Below are 12,450 nucleotides of genomic sequence, written 5' to 3' on the forward strand. Positions count from 1 at the left end.
CAGCAAATGTTAATTTCAGGAAGTGTTAGTTTCAGAGCCTTAATCTCCTTGAACGAATGATTCATCTAGTGTAACTGCAAACCGGCTGCACCAGAATGAATGAGCGATGGTGCACAAGGACATCTAGTGGCTTAACAGACACTCTGCGCCACCTCCTCGTTACTGGGACAAAAGCCAAATATTGCAGCTGCCGGAAAACTGAAATAAAAAAACAGAAAACATTGACTAGACCACGGCAGCATCTGCGAAGAGAGAAACAGGGTTAACATTTCAGGTTACTGACCTTCCATCTGGTTGGTGGCATCTTTCCATCGATTAAAGATGATGGACATGCAGCAAACAATCCATTTAAGTGGGGTGTCTTTTCTTGGTGCACCTTTGCTGATGGCTGTGAAGGCCAATCCTTGAGAGGCAGGTTCTGCCACAAATGCTGCACGTGAAGCTGCCAAGTGACGCTGTGAGTTGTTGTTTTTGATGTTGGCACCTGTTTCCAAGCTGCTGTAGCAACTGGTCATCGTGGTAGTGCACACCAGTCCATAGGATGTGTCGCCATTTCCCTCTTTCACCAGCTCGTGACTCCCAGGTGCAATAGTTGACATTTAGGGCCTTCATGTCACGCTTACAAGCATCTTTGAAGCGGAGGTCTGGGCGCCCACTGGTTGTCTGGCCCCGGCTACCTCACCATAGGGAAGGTCCTTGGGTATGTGACCGTCTTCCATCCTGCGGACGTGTCCAATCCACCAAAGCAGCCTGTTTGATTAGTGCCAACACACTTGGGAGCTCTGCCTTGAGAGGATTGTCACATTTGTGATTTTGTCCTGCCAGGATATACCCATAATGTGCCACTCTGTTTGGCATCTTCTTCTCCATGCTCCTGACCTTTGCCTTCCCTGCAGATATGGAAGGAGTCTACTTGCAGACTTGGTCAGACGGCAAGCTCTACAATCTATCAAGTCTGAAAGCGAAGACAAAAACACATCGTGTCCTGATCAGAGAAATCCTCTACACTGATGATGCTGCACTAGTCGTTCACATGGAAACTCACTTACAAAGACTCATGGACTGTCTCTCCCGTGACTGTAACTTGTTCTTCTTGACTATAAGCATCAAGAAAACCATGGTCATGGGACAAGGTGTTGCATCTCTGCCCCTGATCACACTAAATAACATCCCACTGGAAGTGATTAGCAAATTCTGCTACTTTGGGTCCACGGTGACAGACAATCGGTCCCTTGATGCAGAGCTCGATACACGCATAGGGAAAGCAGCTGCCGCCTTTGGCCAACTTGCGAAATGCGCATGGGATAACATCAAGCTGACCCCTTAGGATCAAGCTGATAGTTTATAAGGGCTGTGTTCTCAGTACCTTGCTGTATGGCTGTGAAACATAGGCTACAATAGGGCAGTAATAGTAGGGGATTTTAACTACCCCAATATTAACTGTGATAGTTTTAGTTTGAAAGTAATTGAGGGACCAGAATTCTTGAGGTGCATTCAGGAGAACTTTTTTGCCCAGTATGTAGCAAATCCAACAAGAGAGGGCACAATTTTAGACTTAGTTTGAGGAAATGAAGATGGGCAGGTGGAAGGAGTGGCAGTAGGAGAGCATTTTAGTGGTGGTGATCATAATTCAGTCAGTTTTAACATAATTATGGAAAAGGACAGCGATAGAACAGGAGTTGGAGTTTACAATTGAGGCAAGGCCAATTTTACTAAACTGAGGAGTGATTTAGCGAAAGTGAACTGGAAACAGACACTTGAAGGTAAATCAGTGGCAGAGCAGTGGGAGGCATTCAAAGGGGAGATTCAAGGGGTTCAGAGTAAACATGTTCCACAAAGAAAAAGGGTGAGATGGCCAAGTCTAGAGCCCCATGGATGTCAAGGAGCTTCCAGGATAAGATAAGGCAGAAAAGGAAACCTTATGTCCAATACCGATAACTCAAAATTACAGAAAGCGGAGAGGAGTGTAGAAAGTGGAGGGGTGAAATCAAAAACGAAATTAGGAAAATAAAGAGAGGGCATGAAAGAATGAACCCAAAGATGTTTTATCAATACATTAAGAGTAAAAGGATAAGTAAGGAGAGAGTAGGGCCCATAAAAGACCAAAAAGGTAATCTATGTGTAGGGGCGGAAGATGTTGGCACTGTTCTTAATGAACACTTGCATCTGTCTTCACAAAAGAGGGAGACGATGCAGATATTGTAGTTAAGGAGGGGTGTGAAGTATTGGATGTGATAAACACAGGGAGGGAGGACATATTAATGGGATTAGCATCCTTGAAAGTTAATAAATCACCAGGACCAGATGAAATGTACCCTAGGCTGTTAAAAGAAGCAAGAGAGGAAATAGCAGAAGGTCTGACCATCATTTTCCAGTCCTCACTGGATACAGGTGTAGTGCCGGAGAATTGGAGAACTGCTAACGTTGTACCTCTGTTTAAAAAGGGAGCGAGGGATAGACTGAATAATTTCAGGCCGGTCAGTCTAACCTCAGTAGTGGGCGAATTATTGGAATCTATTCTGAGAGACAGGATAAACTGTCACTTGGAAAAGCACAGGTTAATCAAGGATAGTCAGCATGGATTTGTTAAGGGAAGATCTTGTTTGACCAACTTGATCGAATTTTTGGAAGAAGTAGCAAGGATGCATAGATGAGGGTAGTGCAGTTGATGTGGTCTACATGGATTTTAGCAAGGCTTTTGACAAGGTCCCACATGGCAGTTTGATTAAAAAAATTAAATCCCATGCGATCCAGGGAAATGCAGCAAGGTGGATACAAAATTGGTTCAGTGGCAGGAAACAAAGGGTATTTGTTGACGGGTATTTTTGCGACTGAAGGGCTGTTTCCAGTGGCATACCGCAGGGTTCAGTACTTGATCCCCTGCTTTTTGTGGTATATATTAACAATTTGGGTGTAAATGTAGGGGGCATGATCAAAAAGTTTGCAGATGACACAAAAATTGGCCCTGTGGTAGATAGCAAGGAGGATAGCTGGAGGCTGCAAGGAGATAGTGATGGTCTGGTCAGATGGGCAGAAAAGTGGCAAATGGAATTCAACCTGGAGAAGTGTGAGTTGATGCATTTGGGGAGGTCAAACAAGGCAAACGAATACATGATTAATGGGAAAATATGGAGAAGTGGAGAGGAAGTGAGGGACCTTGGAATGAATGTCCACACATCCCTGAAGGTAGCAGGACAGGTCAATAAGGTGGTTTAGAAGGCATATGGAATCCTTTCCTTTATTAGCCGAGGTATAGAATATAAGAGCAGGGAGGTTATGCTGGAACTGTATAGATCATTGGTTAGGCCACAACTTGAGTACTGTGTGCAGTTCTGGTCACCTCATTACAGAAAGGATGTAATTGCACTAGAGAGGGTACAGAGGAGATTTACGAGGACTGGACTGGAAAAATGCAGCTATGAGGAAAGATTGGATAGGCTGGGGTTGTTCTCCTTGGAACAGAGAAGGCTGAGGGGAGATCTGATTGAAATGTACAAAATTGTGAGGGGCCTGGATAGAGTGGAGGTGAAGGGTCAATTCACCTTAGCAGAGAGATCAGTGACGAGGGGGCATAGATTTAAAGTGATTGGTAGAAAGATTAGAGGGGAGATGAGGAAAAACATTTTCACCCAGAGGGTGGTGATGGTCTGGAACTCACTGCCTGAAAGGGTAGTTGAGACAGAGACCCTCAACTCATTCAAAAGGAGTTTGGATATGCACCTCAAGTGCCGTAATCTGCGGGGCTACGGACCAAATGCTGGAAGGTGAGATTAGAAAAGGTGGATCGATTTTTGGCCGGCACAGACATGATGGGCTAAGTGGCCTCTTTCTGTGCTTTAAACTTTTACGATGCTATGATTCTATGACATACAGCTACCTGGAAAAGAAGCTCACTAATTTCCATCTTTGCTGCCTGCAATGCATTGTGTATATCCTGACCTTTCATCAGAACCTCATTATTACTGGAAGTTTCTGCTGAAGGTCAGAACATGCCTTACAGTGACTGAATAATCTAAACTTTTTACTGCATGAAAGATAGACTTGCATTTCTATAGCACCTTATACCACCTCAGGATGTCCCAAAGCACTGAAGTAGTTTTGAAGTGCGGTCATTGCTATAATGTAGGAAATAGCCAATTTGCGCACAGCAAGATCCCACAAACAGCAATGTGATAATGACCAGATAATCTATTTTATTTTGTAGTGATGTTGGTTGAGGGATAAATGTAGTTGAGAACGCTGTGAAGAAATCCCCTGCTCTTCTTCAAAATAGTGTCACAGGATCTTTTACGCCCATTTGAGAGGGAGGTAAGGCCTCACTTTAACATCTGAAGGACAGCAGTTCTGGCCATCCAGTACCCCACTAGGAATGTCAGCCTGTATTATATGCAAAGTTTTTGGAGGGGGATTTACACCCAAAATCTCCGGAATCAGTGGCAAGAGTGCTACTCCGTGAGCCAAGGCTGACACTGTGAGGATGCTGTATGCTGAGAGATGGGAAGCTGGACTTTTCAGCCAGTGTTTTGGGATCACATTCTATATTTCAGCCCAACAGAAATCCAGTGGTCATGATTGAAATGCGTTATTTTATTCAGTTATATATAAAATATACTGTTATAGTGGGCGGCACAGCGGCGCAGTGGTTAGCACCACAGCCTCACAGCTCCAGCAACCTGGGTTCAGTTCTGGGTACTGCCTGTGTGGAGTTTGCAAGTTCTCCCTGTGACCGTGTGGGTTTCCGCCAGACTTGCAGGTTGATAGGTAAATTGGCCATTGTAAATTGCCCCTAGTGTAGGTAGGAGAAAGGTGTGGATGTGGTAGAGAATATGGGGTTAATATAGGATTAGTATAAATGGGTGGTTGTTGGTCAGCACAGACTCGGTGGGCCGAAGGGCCTGTTTCAGTGCTGTATCTCAAAATAAATAAATTACTCCCAACTTCGCTCGTGTTGATTTTCTCCCTTTTCTCCTCTCACGAACACCGACTCAGCCCTACCTCAGGCAAATGACGATTTTTCTTGTGTGATCCCAGACAGGGAGAGCGTCCACAGGCATTTCGACTACAGAGGGCCTCAGGCCCAAGCCCTGATCAGATCCTCACCTGACATTGACACTCACAGGGACCCGCCATCTCCAGCAGCTGTGGCTCAGTTGAGCCAGAAGACGATGTCCCACCCCAGGCCTTAAGCAGAAAAATCTAGTCTGACACTGCACTGCAGTACTGAGGGAGTGCTGCACTGTTGGAGGTGCCATCTTTCAGGTGAGATGTTGAACCAAGGCCTTATCTGCCCTCTCAGTTGGAGGTCAAAATCCCATGGCCACTATTTTGAAGAAGACGAGGGGAGTTTTCCTCTGTATATTACTAACATTTATCCTTCAATCACTATCACAAAAAACAGATATCTGGTGATTATCACATTGCTGTTTATGGGAGCTTGCTGTGCACAAATTGGCTGTTTCCTACAATACATCAGTGACTACACTTCAAAAAGTACTTCATTGGCTGAAAAGCACATTGGGATGTCCAGTGGTCATGAAAGGTGCTATATAAATGCAAGGCTTTTTTAAGCAGACAGTGAGAGTCACAGGGGAACTGCACAGTCACAGCTGACTCTGATCACACATAGAGACACACATAGGGACTAGAGTCACTGGATAACTGGAGGGGCAGGAACACCGGCTGATTCTACTCTTCCTTAGTCCAGGAATACTGAAGGCAATTGCTGCCTTAACTGAAATCAGCTAATTCTGCATAAGGCAGGAATTGAACCTGGGGTTTTGTTGCTTTGTGACTGCTTAGGGCTTGGTCTAGGTTTAGCAGCTGCTCACTGAGCCATTCTGGCTCTTAGCCAAAAGGGTTTCATTTGCATATTTAGTTGACATTCCCATCAGACTGGTCCCATTGCAAAAAAAGAGCTTGCATTTCTAAAACACCTTTATGACCTCATGCTTAAAAGTGCTTTACAGCCAATGAAGTATTTTTGAAGTGTAGTCACTATTATAAAGTAGGAAATGTCGCAGGCAATTTGCACACAGCAAGATCCCACAAACAGCAATGCGATAATGATCAGATTATCTATCTTTCTTTTCATTGATACTAGTTGAGAGATAAATATTGGCCAGGATACCAGGGAGAACTCCCCCTGCACTTCTTCATAAACAGTGCCGTGGGTTCTCTTATGCCCAACTGAGAGGGCAGACAGGACCTCAGTTTAATATCTCACCCACCTCGTTGACAGCATCTCCGACAGTGCAGTGCTCCCTCAGTACTGCACCGGGAGTATTAGCATTAGCGTCACACATCATGATCCCTCCTCTGTGATCTTACTGGATGTCTCATGTTTCAACTGAGGTAAACCAGGGTCCCTTTGCTAATTGTATATCAATTATATTTAATTATATGCAGGTGGAGGGCATTAATTGCAGTTTCACTTGAGTGCATAAAAAAAGACACTGAAACGGTGTTGTGGTTAAGTTAGGAGATGTATGCTTGTAATGTTTCACTCTGCAAATAAATGTAGGACTGAGTAAAGATCGGCTCCAGTATCATCCTTCACCAACTAGCTGTCTGGAATATAACACCCTGGGCTATGGTAGCATGGTGGCTTAGATAATAGATTTGTAGATTTCAAATAAAATTTCACATATTTATGAGATTTAATAAATCTGGTCATTTGTGGGCTTGCATGCACATAAAAACCCAACTGCTTTGCCAATATCCTACAAAAAGGGAAACCTATCTGCCCTACATGTGATATTTCTCCCTTACTGCGTGATTGGTATTTAATACTCTCTTGAAGCCACTCATTCACAAAAAAGGCAGCTAGGAATGGAAAATAAATCTGGCCTTGTCAGTGTCACCTACATCTCTTGCACATCCTTGATCTTAATCGTTCCACCGTTGGTGGCTGTGCCTTCAGTTGCCTAGGCGCAAAGCTCTGGAATTCCCTCCCGAAACCTCTACGTCTCTCCACCTCTCTCCTCCTTAAATATGTGCCTTATAAAACCTACCTCTTTGACCAATGTGTTGGTTGCCTTTCCCAATATCTTCCTATGTGGTTCCATATCAAATTTTGTCTTATTAACACTCCTGAGAAACACCTTGGAACGTTTTACTATATTAAAGGCGCTATATAAATGCAAGTTGCTGTTATCGAGGTCAACAACACTGTGTAAAAACGGGTGACTGACCTGAACTCACCCCATTCCCGTTGGGCAGGTGAAGGTTAAAATGACACCCCCCTGTCCCCCGCCACCCCTCTCCCCTCCACCGAAAGTCTTCACCCTCAACACTAATTTCTTGTTCAGCTACTTGTGTGTTTCTAGTAGTTTTCTGCTTCGGTTCTAGGTTTGTGGGCCCTCTGATCTGCTCCCCCCATCTCGTTTGGTTCTGCTTTAAAGAAGGAAAACAACGGCACGGTGAAGCATGATAAAACTTTATTTTTTTAAGTTAACTTAATAAAAGACAATAGCGCTTTTCCCTGGAGATTTCCACCTCCATCTTTATGTACAGGCCCGTTGTGGGGGTTCGGGGAATGGAAAAGAAAGAAAACACTGCAATATTCAAATAGAATCTCGAAAGCCAATTACGCAGAACCTTCTGGAAAGGTCTAAAACATTCTGGAACAGTACGCCAGAAAAGAATGCAGCTTTGGACACGCAAAATGAACATCACTGAGTATCAGAGAGAGTTTGTCGTTTCATTCAAACTAATGGGGAGGTGGGGTGGGAGGCTGAGTAAAATTGTCTCCTGGCGGATCCTCTGCATCGATTTTTTTTATTGATGATTGTGCGTAAACTGAATGAAAGGAACACTAGCCCATTAACCCTCTGAGTGCTGAATATCGTCTCCCAACTACATGTGTGATTCTCAGATCCCCTCATCTATCTGTATTTTTCCCTCCATTAAATATAGCAGCCTGGGACACACTGCAATTCCATGTAGATTCAGAAATACTGCATTCTCCCCACTTCCTGATGCAACACGCTCACCCTGCCCGTAACACTCTCCCTGTCTGTACTACTCTCCCTGTCTGTAACATGCTCCCCCTGACCGTAACGCTCTCCCAGATCCATAACACTTCCCCTGCCTGTATCACGCTCCGCCTGACCATAACACAGGGGTTACCAGGTAGTGTGCTTAAAGCCAGGTTACTGGACTCATTTGTGGAACAGAGGATGCTGTAAAGGAGAGACATTGGGATTGGAAATCTGGAAGAATGAGGTCAGATCTCCTTCAGTCATCTGAAAGTAACTTGTGATGGTGCCACACAATTCTAACTGCTTTGCCTCAGAAGTGGGAAGTGTTGGCCATTAGGAGTGCCAAATAGTTTTAAAATGAGACCTAATTAGTTGGGCATCACTCTAGAAAATAAACATAGTTTATTTATAGCAGCTTTCAATCTGTCTCATTCTGACTGATCAAACACTCCCTGGCATGGCCCTGTATTGTGCTGGCATGTATTCTGATTGTAACATCGTCCGATCCACTAGAAGGTGGCATGTGTCACCATCTACCAGAGGGACATGTATGCCAGAAGGTGGCATGTATCAGATGTTGCTAACCCTCCAGGACTGCCCTGGAGTTTCCAGGAATTAAAGGCTAATCTCCTGGACATGACTGTGAGCAAAGCACAGGAGAGAAACAAAATCACATCAGGCACCAAAATAGATGGTACTTAAAAAAATCTTTAATCACTTTGTTCGTTAGCAATCAAAAATTTGGAGATGGAAAAAGACTGTTTGGATGGCGCGGTTGGAGATGAGAGATCATGTGACTAAACCTCCAGGAATACGTCTAACCAGAGCTGGCAACATGCCATTGCACCCTCTGGCCAGTTCCTATTTCCTTTGATATCCCTCAAGGTCTAACACTTTCTTCCGATCACTGGCACAGGTGTCATTCAAACTTCAACATTGTGGGGAGAATGGGAGACACTGTTAGTCACTCCTTCTCACCGACAAGAAACCATCTGTAACAACTTCAACAGGAAACCTTTTGCACCCAATGTCCTTTCGCAACCAATACCCTATCACAACCAATACCCTATCACAACCAATGCCCTATCACAACCAATGTCCCATTGCACCCTTGTCCCTTGAGAACAGTCATTGAGGATGGAACCTAAAGTTTCTATCTTCAAGAGGATCACTACATAGTTACAGGAGAAAAAAAATACTCGGAGATTTCCTTCATTACACTACAGTAAAATGGATTTTACTCTGCGTTTAATTTTTAAAATTGGGAATCCTGGTTGAAGACTGTCAGTGTAGGGCACCAACAAGATTGGACAAAGTATTACCAAGTATTTACAGCACAGAAACAGGTCATTTGACCCAACTGGTTCACGCTGTGTTTATGCTCCACAAGAACCTCCTCCCTACCCTCTTCATTTCACCCTGTTAGCATATCCTTCTATTCCTTTCTCCGTCGTGCGCTCATCTTGCTTTCCCTTAAATGCATCTATCCCATTCTCCTCAACTAAACCCTGTGGTGACGAGTTCCACATTCTCACCACTCTCTGAGTAAAGAAACTTCTCCTGAACTTCTTATTGGATTTATTAATGACCAGTGAGTAGGAGAGATAATGAAGCAAGCTAAAAAGCAGTGGTTAAAAGACAGCAAGCTTAGGCTTTGAAAGCCTGTCAACCGACAAATGAAGGGAAGACCAAGGGATGGGAGAAGCATCACAACTATGAAGAACGAGTTAGATTGGGAGTCTTAATTTCATCACAGTGAGGATGCAGGGAAGAGCAAGAGTGGGTAGGACAGCATATTTGGACCTTAAGGGGAATAAGAGAGGATAGTTTAGGAAGCATTGATTAGAAATGTTACAATGGAGAGAGAGAGAGATTGAGAGGGCTCATGTAATAAACTTTTTCCAAAGATGCGAGGCAGGTGCTAGAAGAGTTTCCCAAAAGATGGAGTCTCCCAAAGGATTAACTCTCCCAAAGGACAGATTTGGATTTTATAGGAAGAGAGAGCACAGTCAGCCTCAAAGGGTTGAGATGACACCAGACAGACAAAAGGACATTGCAGTTAAATGTAGGAACTGTGCCTTTCCTTCTTACATGCGTTAAATACAAGAGCAAGATTGAAACTCAAAGTGTTCACAGAGCTTGAAGCGGTCCTGAAGTAACTCATTACAAGTGAAATGATAAAACACTGAATTTTTTCAGTGCATTGTAAGTCTCAGCAATAGCTGTTCTCTTTTTTGTTCAAATCATTGCAATATCTGCTCTTCCTTGGACTGCGTCATCCCCAGCACTGAGAAGGACAGATTAACAGAGCTGCAGCATTCAATGAAATCTCATGGATGCTCTTTGTTATTAAGATCTCCTTATCTTTGGGAGTTAAGAGGTTTCAACTCCAATTTCAACATTGGATTGGGCGGGGGAGCTGAGGGATAATTTTAAGAGGGGTTTTGGGGATGGGGAAGGTAATCAAGACCCAAGTTCTAAAACTTGCCTACATTCTGCAAAACTTCACACAAACTCTTACCAACCAAGACATGATTATCACTGGAAAAAGACATGACATTTCCTTGAACAAAAAAACAATTTTTGGTTAACGTTTCGGGTCAGTGACCCTTCTTCGGTTCCGAAGAAGGGTCACTGACCCGAAACGTTAACTCTGCTTCTCTTTTCACAGATGCTGAGTGGTTCCAGCATTTCTCGTTTTTATTTCAGATTTCCAGCATCCGCAGTATTTTGCTTTTATAAACAATTTTTGGTGCCTAGTTTAGCTGAGAGGGATTTCTGACAGCTACAGGGAATGTTTTATTGAATCCTTTCTCTCCTTCCTTAGTTTCTCTCCTTCCTGTCACAAAGGCAATGGCTGTTAGTGGGATACTGTCTCCTGGACACCAAGGGAAGGAGGGGAGGGAAAGGAAGGAGAGGGGGAAGGGAGGAGAGGGGGAAGGGAAGGGAAGGGAGGGGGAAGGGGAAGGAAAAGAGGGGGAAGGAAAAGAGGGGGAAGAAAAGGGAGGGGAGGGGGAAGGGAAGGGAGGGGAAAGGGAAGAGAAGGGAGGGGGAAGGGAATGGAAGGGAGGGGAGTGGGAAGGAAGGTGAGGGGAGTGGGAAGGGAAGGGAAAGGAGCGGCGGCCAGGGGAAGGGAGGTGAGTTGATGGCCAGGGGAGGGGAGACAAGGGAAGAGGAGGGAGGAGAGGGTCTTCTTCTTTGGCCTCCTTGTCTCGAGAGACAATGGGTAAGCGCCTGGAGGTGGTCAGTGGTGTGTGGAGCAGTGCCTGGAGTGGCTATAAAGGCCAATTCTAGTGTGACAGACTCTTCCACAGGTGCTGTAGAAAAACTTGTTTGTCGGGGCTGTTACACAGTTGGCTCTCTCCTTGCGCCTCTGTCTTTTTTCCCAATAACTGCTGTCTCTTCGACTCGCCACACTTTAGCCCCACCTTTATGGCTGCCCGCCAGCTCTGGCGAACGCTGGCAACTGACTCCCACGACTTGTGATCAATGTCACAGGACTTCATGTCGCGTTTGCAGACGTCTTTAAAGCGGAGACATGGACGGCCAGTGGGTCTGATACCAGTGGCGAGCTCGCTGTACAATGTGTCTTTGGGGATCCTGCCATCTTCCATGCGGCTCACATGGCCAAGCCATCTCAAGCGCCACTGACTCAGTAGTGTGTATAAGTTGGGGATGTTGGCCGCCTCGAGGACTTCTGTGTTGGAGATACGGTCCTGCCACCTGATGCCAAGTATTCTCCGGAGGCAGCGAAGATGGAATGAATTGAGACGTCGCTCTTGGCTGACATACGTTGTCCAGGCCTCGCTGCCATAGAGCAAGGTACTGAGGACACAGGCTTGATACACTCGGACTTTTGTGTTCCGTGTCAGTGCGCCATTTTCCCACACTCTCTTGGCCAGTCTGGACATAGCAGTGGAAGACTTTCCCATGCACTTGTTGATTTCTGCATCTAGAGACAGGTTATTGGTGATAGTTGAGCCTAGGTAGGTGAACTCTTGAACCACTTCCAGAGCGTGGTCGCCAATATTGATGGATGGAGCATTTCTGACGTCCTGCCCCATGATGTTCGTTTTCTTGAGGCTGATGGTTAGGCCAAATTCATTGCAGGCAGCCGCAAACCTGTCGATGAGACTCTGCAGGCACTCTTCAGTGTGAGATGTTAAAGCAGCATCATCAGCAAAGAGGAGTTCCCTGATGAGGACTTTCCGTACTTTGGACTTCGCTCTTAGACGGGCAAGGTTGAACAACCTGCCCCCTGATCTTGTGTGGAGGAAAATTCCTTATTCAGAGGGAGGAGAGGGTAAGGTGGAATAATGAGAATATTGATTTTAAACATGTTTGGCAAGCTGACTTGTGTTTTCCTCCCGACCAGAAACATATTAATGAAAAGTATCGTGCCACTCATACAATTTCACCCTCATGACAAAAAAATGACACAGGCACCCCCTCCCCGAACGCACAAAAGAAA

The sequence above is a fragment of the Heterodontus francisci genome, chromosome 36 (assembly GCF_036365525.1).
Source record: "Heterodontus francisci isolate sHetFra1 chromosome 36, sHetFra1.hap1, whole genome shotgun sequence".
NCBI classification, from domain to species: domain Eukaryota; kingdom Metazoa; phylum Chordata; class Chondrichthyes; order Heterodontiformes; family Heterodontidae; genus Heterodontus; species Heterodontus francisci.